Source organism: Salvelinus fontinalis, chromosome 19, assembly GCF_029448725.1.
Source record: "Salvelinus fontinalis isolate EN_2023a chromosome 19, ASM2944872v1, whole genome shotgun sequence".
NCBI lineage: Eukaryota > Metazoa > Chordata > Actinopteri > Salmoniformes > Salmonidae > Salvelinus > Salvelinus fontinalis.
The window spans coordinates 4395548-4405407 of NC_074683.1; the positions used below are offsets into that span (position 1 = coordinate 4395548).

The window sequence follows — 9860 nt, forward strand, 5'->3', positions numbered from 1 at the left end:
CTTCTCTACTCAATCACAAGTGAAGAGCAACTCAAATTCCCCTTGCAGCTACAGTGAGTCAAATGTGTTCAGCAAGCTGATTGGTTCCCCCAACCAGGTGTACTCTGGGTGCAGTGGCACATATTATTTGGGTTATTATAAGTTCTCACCTGATTTGCTTCCCTCTTTCTGAAGGCATTTCTTTTTATACTGTTTTAGAGCGGGGTAGAGCCCCACCTGTTTTGAGCCCCACCTGTTTAGCATGTTATTTTGGCATTAATACGTGTCACATATCCGTTTAAAATCAATGTAAAAATAATAATAATAATAAAGCTGCATGCAAATATGGTCTCTTTTTTGCTTTCTTGAGTAAGGCAGCTCCAAAATGCATTTGTTTCAGCCTAGCTCAGTGCTTTCTGTGGTGTTGGGGCAGCAAGCTTAACATTTGGAGTGTAGGGGTTGGTCAGTGTTCTGTCACTCACAGGGACATTATGTCACCGCAAAATCTATAGGTAGAGCGTCAATACAGGACTAAGATTGAATCCTACTACACCGGCTCTGACCCTCGTCGGATGTGGCAGGGCTTGCAAAGGGAAATCCAGCCACGTGCTGCCCAGTGACGTGAGCCAATCCAGATGGACTAAATGCCATTTATGCTCACTTCTAGGCAAGCAACACTGAACCATACATGAGAGCACCAGCTGTTCCGGGCGACTGTGTGATCACGCTCTGCATAGCCGATATAAGCAAGATCTTTAAACAGGTCAACATTCCCAGGGCCACGGGCCAGACAAATTACCAGGACGTGTTACAACTGGCAAGTGTCTTCACTGACATTTTTAACCTCTCCCTGACCGAGTCTGTAATACCTACATGTTTCAAGCAGACCATCGTAGTCGCTGTGCCCAAGAAAGCGAAGGTAACCTGCCTAAATGACTACCGCCCCATTGCACTCACGTCGGTAGCCATGAAGTGCTTTCAAAGGCTGGTCATGGCTCCCATCATCACCATCATCCTGGAAACCCTAGACCAATTCCAATTTGCATACGTCCCCACCAGTTCCACAGATGATGCAATCTTAATCGCATTCCACACTGCCCTTTCCCACCTGGACAAAAGGAACACCTATGTGAGAATGCTGTTCATTGACTACAGCTAAGCATTCAACAACATAGTGCCCACAAAGCTCATCACTAAGCTAAGCACCCCTGGACTAAACATCTCCCTCTGCAACTGGATCCTGAACTTCCTGACGGGCCACCCCCAGGTGGTAAGTGTGGGCAACAACTCATCTTCCACGCTGATCCTCAACACGGGGGCTCCTCAGGGCCCTCAGTCCCCTCCTGTACTCCCTGTGTGGCCAAGCACGACTCCAACAACATCATTAAGTTTGCTGATGACACAACGGTGGCAGGCCTAATCACCGACAACGATGAGACAGCCTATAGGGAGGAGGTCAGGGACCTGGCAGTTTGGTGCCCGGACAACCACCTCTCCACCAACGTGAGCAAGACAAAGGAGATGATTGTGGACTACAGGAAAAGGAATGCCGAACACGCCCCCATTCACATCGAAGAGGTTGTAGTCGAGCGGCTCGAGAGTTTCAAGTTCCTTGGTGTCCACATCACCAACAAACTATCATGGTCCAAACGTGCCAAGAAAGCCGTGAAGAGGGCACGACAACGCCTTATCCCCATCAGGAGACAGAAAATATTTGGCATGGGACCCCAGATCCTCAAACAGTTGTACAGCTGCACCATCGAGAGCATCCTGACCGGTTGCATCACTGCCTGGTATTGCAACTGCTTGGCATCCGACCATAAGGCGCTACAGAAGGTAGTGAGTACAGCCCAGTACATCACTGGGGCCATGCTTCCTTCCATCCAAGACCTATATACTAGGCGGTTTCAGAGGAAGACCCAAAAAATTGTCAAAGACTCAAGTCCCCCACTCTGCTACCGCACGGCAAGCGGTACTGGAGCGCCAAGTCTAGATCCAAAAGGCTCCTTAACAGCTTCTACCACCAAGCCATAAGACTGCTGAACAATTCATCAAATGGCCACCCGGACTATTTGCATTGACGCCCCCCCACCCCCTTTGTTTTTACACTGCTGCTACTTGCTGTTTATTATCTACGTATAGTCACATTACCCCTACCTACATGTACAAATGACCTTGACTAACGTGTAGCCCTGCACATTGACTCGGTACCGGTACCCCCTGTATATAGCCACATTATTGATATTTTATTGTGTTACTTTTTATTTTTTACTTTAGTTTATTTAGGCCGGACAAAGTTGAATTACTGTTTAACGGATTCCCCGCATCACTTTTCTCCACAACACAAAAAAATAAAAATAAAATAAGACGTGTTATATTTTGGCCAATATATGCTCCTCTTTGTTAATAATTCACTGTCCTCTCTCCCTTGAGGCTTTCCCAATTTGATGCCCAGTGAAACACACACGCTCGCACCTGCAGGCGATGTGCAGATGTTTAATTTCTCTCTCATGCCGTCATGGCTGAAACCAGTGCAAATTCCTACTATTTATGTGTCCAGGTTTAACGTGGGATGTCCCTCATTATAAACAAACAGTTGGTAAAATGTATGGTTATTGCATCATTTTCAGATATATTAGAAGCGATTGATAGACGAAACAATGTAATTTAACCAATTGACTGGCCAGAGATCATTGCATTCATCAGCAAAGACACAGTGCAAGCTCAAATCAAATTGTATTGGTCACATACACATGGTTAGCAGATGTTAAGAGTGTAGCGAAATGCTTGTGCTTCTAGTTCCGACAGCGCAGTAATATCTAACAAGTAATCTAACAATTCCCCAACACTACCTAATACACACAAATCTAAAGGGGTGAATGAGAAATTGTACATATAAATGTATGAATGAGCGATGGCCGAGCGGCATAGTTAAGGTCTAATAGATGGTATAAAATACAGTATATACATGAGTAATGTAAGATATGTAAACATTATTATGACATGAGAAATCTGTCCCCTCATGTCTACAGTAAGTTTCCTCCTTGTTTATTTATGCTATTATAATTAAGATGAACTGTATCCATACTTTATCAATAAATGTTACAAAGAAAGGATGAGCAAATGCTGAAGAAAAGCTGCATTCACCCACAATTTAGTACTGCTGCAAACTGCATAAATGTATCAGGATAAAGTAAGACCCAGATGCAGACCATGTTGAAGTAACAATGTTTATTGCAGCAACAGAGGAAAAGGTACAGGACAGCAGGCAGGCTCAAGGTCAGGTCAGGCAGAGGTTGGAAATCCAGATAGAGGCAAAGGTACAGGATGGCAGGCAGGCTCAGGGTCAGGTTCAGGTTCAGGACAGGCAAGGGTCAAAAACCAGGAGGGCGAGAAAAAGAGAGGCTGGGAACAGACAGGAGCTGACAGGACAAACGCTGGTACGCTTGACACACAAGACCAACTGGCAACAGACAAACAGAAAACACAGGTATAAGTACACAGGGGATAATGGGGAAGATGGGCAACACCTGGAGGGGGGTGGAGACAAGCACAAAGACAGGTGAAACAGAACAGTGCGTGACAAAATGTAAAATAATTCAGTGCACAATAAAATGAAGCTGTACAGCAGGGGTGTCAAACTCATTCCACGGAGGGCCTAGTGTCTGCAGGTTTTTGGTTTTTCCTTTCAATAAAGCCCTAGACAACCAGGTGTGGGGAGTTCCTAACTAATTAGTGATGTTAATTCATCAATCAAGTACAAGGAAGGGGAGAAAACCCGCAGACACTCGCCCCCGTGGAATGAGTTTGACACCTGTGCTGTACAGTATTAGATTTGATTAACCAAGAAAGCCTACATACTTAAAATGCTGCTCATGCCAGATTTAATTAAACCTAGATAAGAGATAGAACAGATAGATAACATTGATTTAAGGAATGAAAATATATATATTTTGGGAACTTGACCTTACGCAACAGTTGTATGCCTATTGACAGGTCTCTGTCATCTGACAAATGGGAAGTGAAGACACTCGCACATCTGTTGTTTTCACTGTCATCATATTTCACGTCTCACATTCTTAACTCTCCTTTCATATTATGGTAAGAACAGAAATTAACCGTGAGAATTCTTATCGAAACAAACATCCGTGTCACGTTCTGACCTTAGTTCTTTTGTTATTTCTTTGTTTTAGTATGGTCAGGGCATGAGTTGGGTGGGTTATCTATGTTCGTTTTTCTATGTTGGTTTTTGCGTTTGGCCTGGTATGATTCTCAATCAGAGGCAGGTGTCGTTAGTTGTCTCTGATTGAGAATCATACTTAGGTAGCCTTTTTCCACCTGTGTTTCGTGGGTGTTTATTTTCTGTGTCTGTGTTTTCCACACGAACTGTTTCGGTTGGTTATTTCACGTGTCGTTTATTGTTTTGTTTCAGTGTCCGATTGTTTTAATAAAGAGCATGAACACGTACGACGCTGCGCATTGGTCCTCCGATCCTTACTACTCTTCCTCGTCAGAGGAGGAGGAAGACAGCCGTTACAATCTGATCAATGTTGTCTCACATGATTGTAAGAATAACTTTCATATGATAATACAGTGGCTTGCAAAACTATTCACCCCCTTGGCATTCTTCCTAATTTGTTGCCTTACAACCTGGAATTAAATTTAATTTTGGGGGGATTTGTATCATTTGATTTACACAACATGCCTACCACTTTGAAGATGCAAAATATTTTTTATTGTGAAACAAACAAGAAATAGGACAAAGTCAATACTCTGTTAGAGCCACCTTTTACCGCAATTACAGCTGCAAGTCTCTTGGGGTATGTCTCTATAAGCCTGGCACATCTAGCCACTGGGATTTTTGCCCATTCTTCAAAGTAAAACTGCTCCAGCTCCTTCAAGTTGGATGGGTTCCGCTGGTGTACAGCAATCTTTAAGTCATACCACAGATTCTCAATTGTATTGAGGTCTGGCCTTTGACTAGGCCATTCCAAGACATTTAAATGTTTCCACTTAAACCACTAGTGTTGCTTTAGCAGTATTCTTAGGGTCATTGTCCTGCTGGAAGGTGAACCTCTGTCTCAGTCTCAAATCTCTGGAAGACTGAAACAGGTTTCCCTCAAGAATTTCCCTGTATTTAGTGCCATCCATCATTCCTTAAATTCAGACCAGTTTCCCAGTCCATGCTCCGCGGGATTTTCTAAGTTTCTGATATATCTGTACTTCTTCACAACTTTGTCCCTGACCTGTTTGGAGAGCTTCTTGGTCTTCATGGTGCCGCTTGCTTGGTGGTGCCACTTGCTTAGCATTGTTGCAGACTCTGGGGCCTTTCAGAACAGGTGTATATATACTGAGATCATGTGACACTTACATTGCACACAGGTGGACTTTATTTAACTAATTATGTGACTTCTGAAGGTAATTGGTTGCACCAGATCATATTTAGGGACTTCATAGCAAAGGGGGTGAATACATATGCCTGCACCACTTTTCAGTTATTTATTTTTTGGAATTTTTTGAAACAAGTAATTTTTTAAACTTCACTTCACCAATTTTAACTATTTTGTGTATGTTCAGTACATGGAATCCAAATAAAAATCTATTTAAACTACAGGTTGTAATGCAACAAAATAGGAAAAATGCCAAGGGGGATGAATACTTTTGCAAGGCACTGTACATTTCATGAATATAAAGTACTTGAGTACGTACATCTATTGTGTTTCTGGAGGATGGAGAGAAACAAAAGATTGATTAAAAAAAAGACGAAACTGGTGATATCCAAAAACATTAATACAAAGTTCACAATAAAAGGAAATATTTAAGCATAGATCTGTAAGTTTTATGTCTATGTAGAACAACGTAGGAAAGGTCAATAGAATCAGAATATTTGTTTTGGGGGAAATGCCCTCATAACCTTTTAAAATGGTAACCAACATCTAGAATTGCTCAGTTGAGGTGTGCCACTGTCATGTAGAATTTATTTGAATCCCAGCAAATAGAAGTGATTGCTTCCTATACTTTTATATTTTATTGAGCAGTGAATTTTAATCTGAGACTTGTTGTGTCCTTTGGTTTAAGAGGCAATAAAACTCATTATCATTACCCCTCTAGTAATGACACTGTCCTTATTTCCCCTGTCAGAGGACAGAGTGTATATCCCTCCAGGTGTGTGTGGTGATGCTGCTGGGCCTGTGGTGCTTCTTCGTGCTGGCAGCTGGAGGCTGGTACCCAAAAACTCCTGGCCAGCAACGGGGGCAGGGTTAATGTGGACTGCATTGAGAGAGGACTCCTGGAGGTCCAAAATGACTTTTCCCAAAACACCACCACCACCACTAATCCTCACCATCAACCACATCCCTTACATCAACTCCACTTCCTTACAGGGCCTGGAGAACATCATGGAGATCGACATGCACTGCAAGATCGGCCACAAGAACCACATGTGCACGGAGAATGTGACCATCAAGAACAACACCTTCAAAGACCTGAGGAATCTGAAGGCTATGTATCTGGATGGGAATCAGCTCTCCAGCATCCCAAAGGGTCTCCCTCCGAACCTCATTCTGCTCAGTCTAGAGGTGAATCCAATATATACCATTCTGAAAAATAACCTCTCTGACATCACTAATGTACAGATTCTTTATTTGGGTCCAAAATGTCACTGTCGTAACCCATGTAATGTTTCCTATCAAATTAGGGAGGGTGCATTTCTACAGCTTGGTAACATTACTTTGCTATTCCTCAAGTCAAATAACCTATCCTACATTCCCCCAAAATTACCAACAATTCTCAGAGAGTTGTATCTCTATACTAACAAGATTTTAATAATTTTACCCAATTTGAGATTCTTGATGTAAGTGGAAACTGCCCACGCTGTTACAATACACCATTTCCTTGTGTTCCATGCCCTGACGATTCACAACTTCAGATTAATTCAAATGCTTTTAAAACGTTGACCAAACTGAGGATACCATGTTTGCAGTAGTAACTCCCTCACATATGTATAGTCGTGGCCAAAGGTTTTGAGAATGACACAAATATTAATTTTCACAAAGTCTGCTGCCTCAGATTGTATGATGGCAATTTGCATATACTCCAGAATGTTATGAAGATTGATCAGATGAAATGCAATTAATTGCAAAGTCCCTCTTTGCCATGCAAATGAACTGAATCCCCCAAAAACATTTCCACTGCCTTTCAGCCCTGCCACAAAAGGACCAGCTGACATCATGTCAGTGATTCCCTCATTAACACAGGTGTGAGTGTTGATGAGGACACGGCTGGAGATCACTCTGTCATGCTGATTGAGTTCGAATAACAAACTGGAAGCTTCAAAAGGAGGGTGGTGCTTGGAATCATTGTTCTTCCTCTATCAACCATGGTTACCTGCAAGGAAACACTTGCCGACATCATTGCTTTGCACAAAAAGGGCTTCACAGGCAAGGATATTGCTGCCAGTAAGATTGCACCTAAATCAACCATTTATCGGATCCTCAAGAACTTCAAGGAGAGCGGTTCATTTGTTGTGAAGAAGGCTTCAGGGCGCCCAAGAAAGTCCAGCAAGTGCCAGGACCGTCTCCTAAAGTTGATTCAGCTGCGGAATCGGGGCACCACCAGTACAGAGCTTGCTCAGGAATGGCAGCAGGCAGGTGTGAGTACATCTGCATGCACAGTGAGGCAAAGACTTTTGGAGGATGGCCTGGTGTCAAGAAGGGCAGCAAAGAAGCCACTTCTCTCCAGGAAAAACATCAGGGACAGACTGATATTCTGCAAAAGGTAAAGGGATTGGACTGCCGAGGACTGGGGTAAAGTCATTTTCTCTGATGAATCCCCTTTCCGATTGTTTGGGGCATCCGGAAAAAAGCTTGTCTGGAGAAGACAAGGTGAGCGCTACCATCAGTCCTGTGTCATGCCAACAGTAAAGAATCCTGAGACCATTCATATGTGGGGTTGCTTCTCAGCCAAGGGATTGAGCTCACTCAAAATTTTGCCTAAGAACACAGCCATGAATAAAGAATGGTACCAACACATCCGAGAACAACTTCTCCCAACCATCCAGGAACAGTTTGGTGACGAACAAAGCCTTTTCCAGCATGATGGAGCACCTTGCCATAAGGCAAAAGTCATAACTAAGTGGCTCGGGGAACAAAACATCAATATTTTGGGTCCATAGCCAGGAAACTCTCCAGACCTTAATCCCATTGACAATTTCAATCCTCAAGAGGCAGGTTGACAAACAAAAACCCACAAATTCTGACAAACTCCAAGCATTGATTATGCAAGAATGGGTTGCCATCAGTCAGGATGTGGCCCAGAAGTTAATTGACAGCATGCTAGGGGGGATTGCAGAGGTCTTGAAAAAGAAGGGTCAACACTGGAAATATTGACTCTTTGCATCAACTTGATGTAATTGTCAATAAAAGCCTTTGACACTTATGAAATGCTTATAATTATACTACAGTATTCCATAGTAACATCTGACAAAAATATCTAAAGACACTGATGCAGCAAACATTGAGGAAATTAATATTTGTTTCATTTTCAAAACTTTTGGCCACGACTGTACTTATGGCATGGTTTCAGAACTGTACAGAGTTGCGAGTACTTGATCTCTCAACCAACGTTTTAGCTAGATAGATAGCAAATGCTAACTTCCCACGAGCTCTAACCAACCTCAAATAATTGGACCTGTCTTTTAACTGCAAGTTGCAGATGTACCCAGCTACTCTGAACCCGAATCACACATTCTCCTTCCTGAAATCCCTGAAAGTATTCACCCTCAGGAGCTTTGTCTTCCAACAACTGACCCATGCAGACATCAGGCCACTGATTCCTCTAAAGAACCTCAAAGTCATTGACCTGGGCAACAACTTCATCAAAATGACCAACCTCAGCACACTAATGGAGCTCAAAAGCTTCCAAATAATCAATTTATTAGACAATAACAAATCATCCCCTTCTCAAGGTGGTAATTCTGTTGATTTTTCTGGAGGAGAAGCCTTAAATGGCTCCCCAATGTCAGATGCTGAGCACTACCACAAAGGAGAAGTGAGAGAGATTCATTGTTTTAGATATGATGAGTATGCATGCAGCTGCAAATAGTAGGACAAGGAGGCTGGGACACTGAATTAATTCGTTAATAACTGTGCAGCCAGTTTGGAAAAAACTGGATATCAGCAGAAATAACATATTCTTCCTTCACTCCAGATTCTTGAACCTTGCTAACATTAGATGCCTAAATCTCTATGGAAATTCGATGAGCCGAAGTCTAAATGGTTCCGAGTTCACTTATCTCACTAACTTGAAGTATCTTGACTTCTCATCTAACTGTCTAGACCTTTTCTATTCCTCAGCGTTTCAGGAACTGAGAAGTTTAGTTATGTGAGACATAAGCCACAACAACCATTACTTTGAGTCTGAGGGTTTGACTCATATGCTGAATTTCACCAACAATTTGACCAATCTGAAGATATTACTCATGAACTACAATAATATTTCTACCTCCACCAACACAGAGCTGGAAAGCCCTTCTCTGAAGAAGTTAGAATTCAAAGGTAACCGTTTAGATATGCTGTGGAGGGATAAGATAATATATACAGTATATCAACTACTTTCGGAAACTGGTTAATCTGAGGGTCCTAGACATCTCTCACAACAACCTCGACTTCCTTCCTCAGCAAGTCTTTAGACAACTGCCAGACAAATGTACTGAGCTCTACGTCAACAACAACATACTGAAGGTTTTTATTTGGGAGAAGCTGATCATCCTTCAGTCCTGACAGGTCTCAGATCTCAGTAGTAATAGACTATCATCAGTTCCTCCAGCTGCAAGCTCTCCAACTGCAAGAACAACTAATGTTGATGCATAATAATGAGTTCAT

At 42.5% G+C, this 9860-nt stretch overlaps 1 pseudogene; it reads left to right on the forward strand.

The window, feature by feature from the left end:
* Window positions 1-6281: 6281 nt before the first annotated feature.
* Window positions 6282-9287, forward strand: LOC129816987 (toll-like receptor 7; annotated as a pseudogene).
* The last annotated feature ends 573 nt before the right edge of the window (window positions 9288-9860 follow it).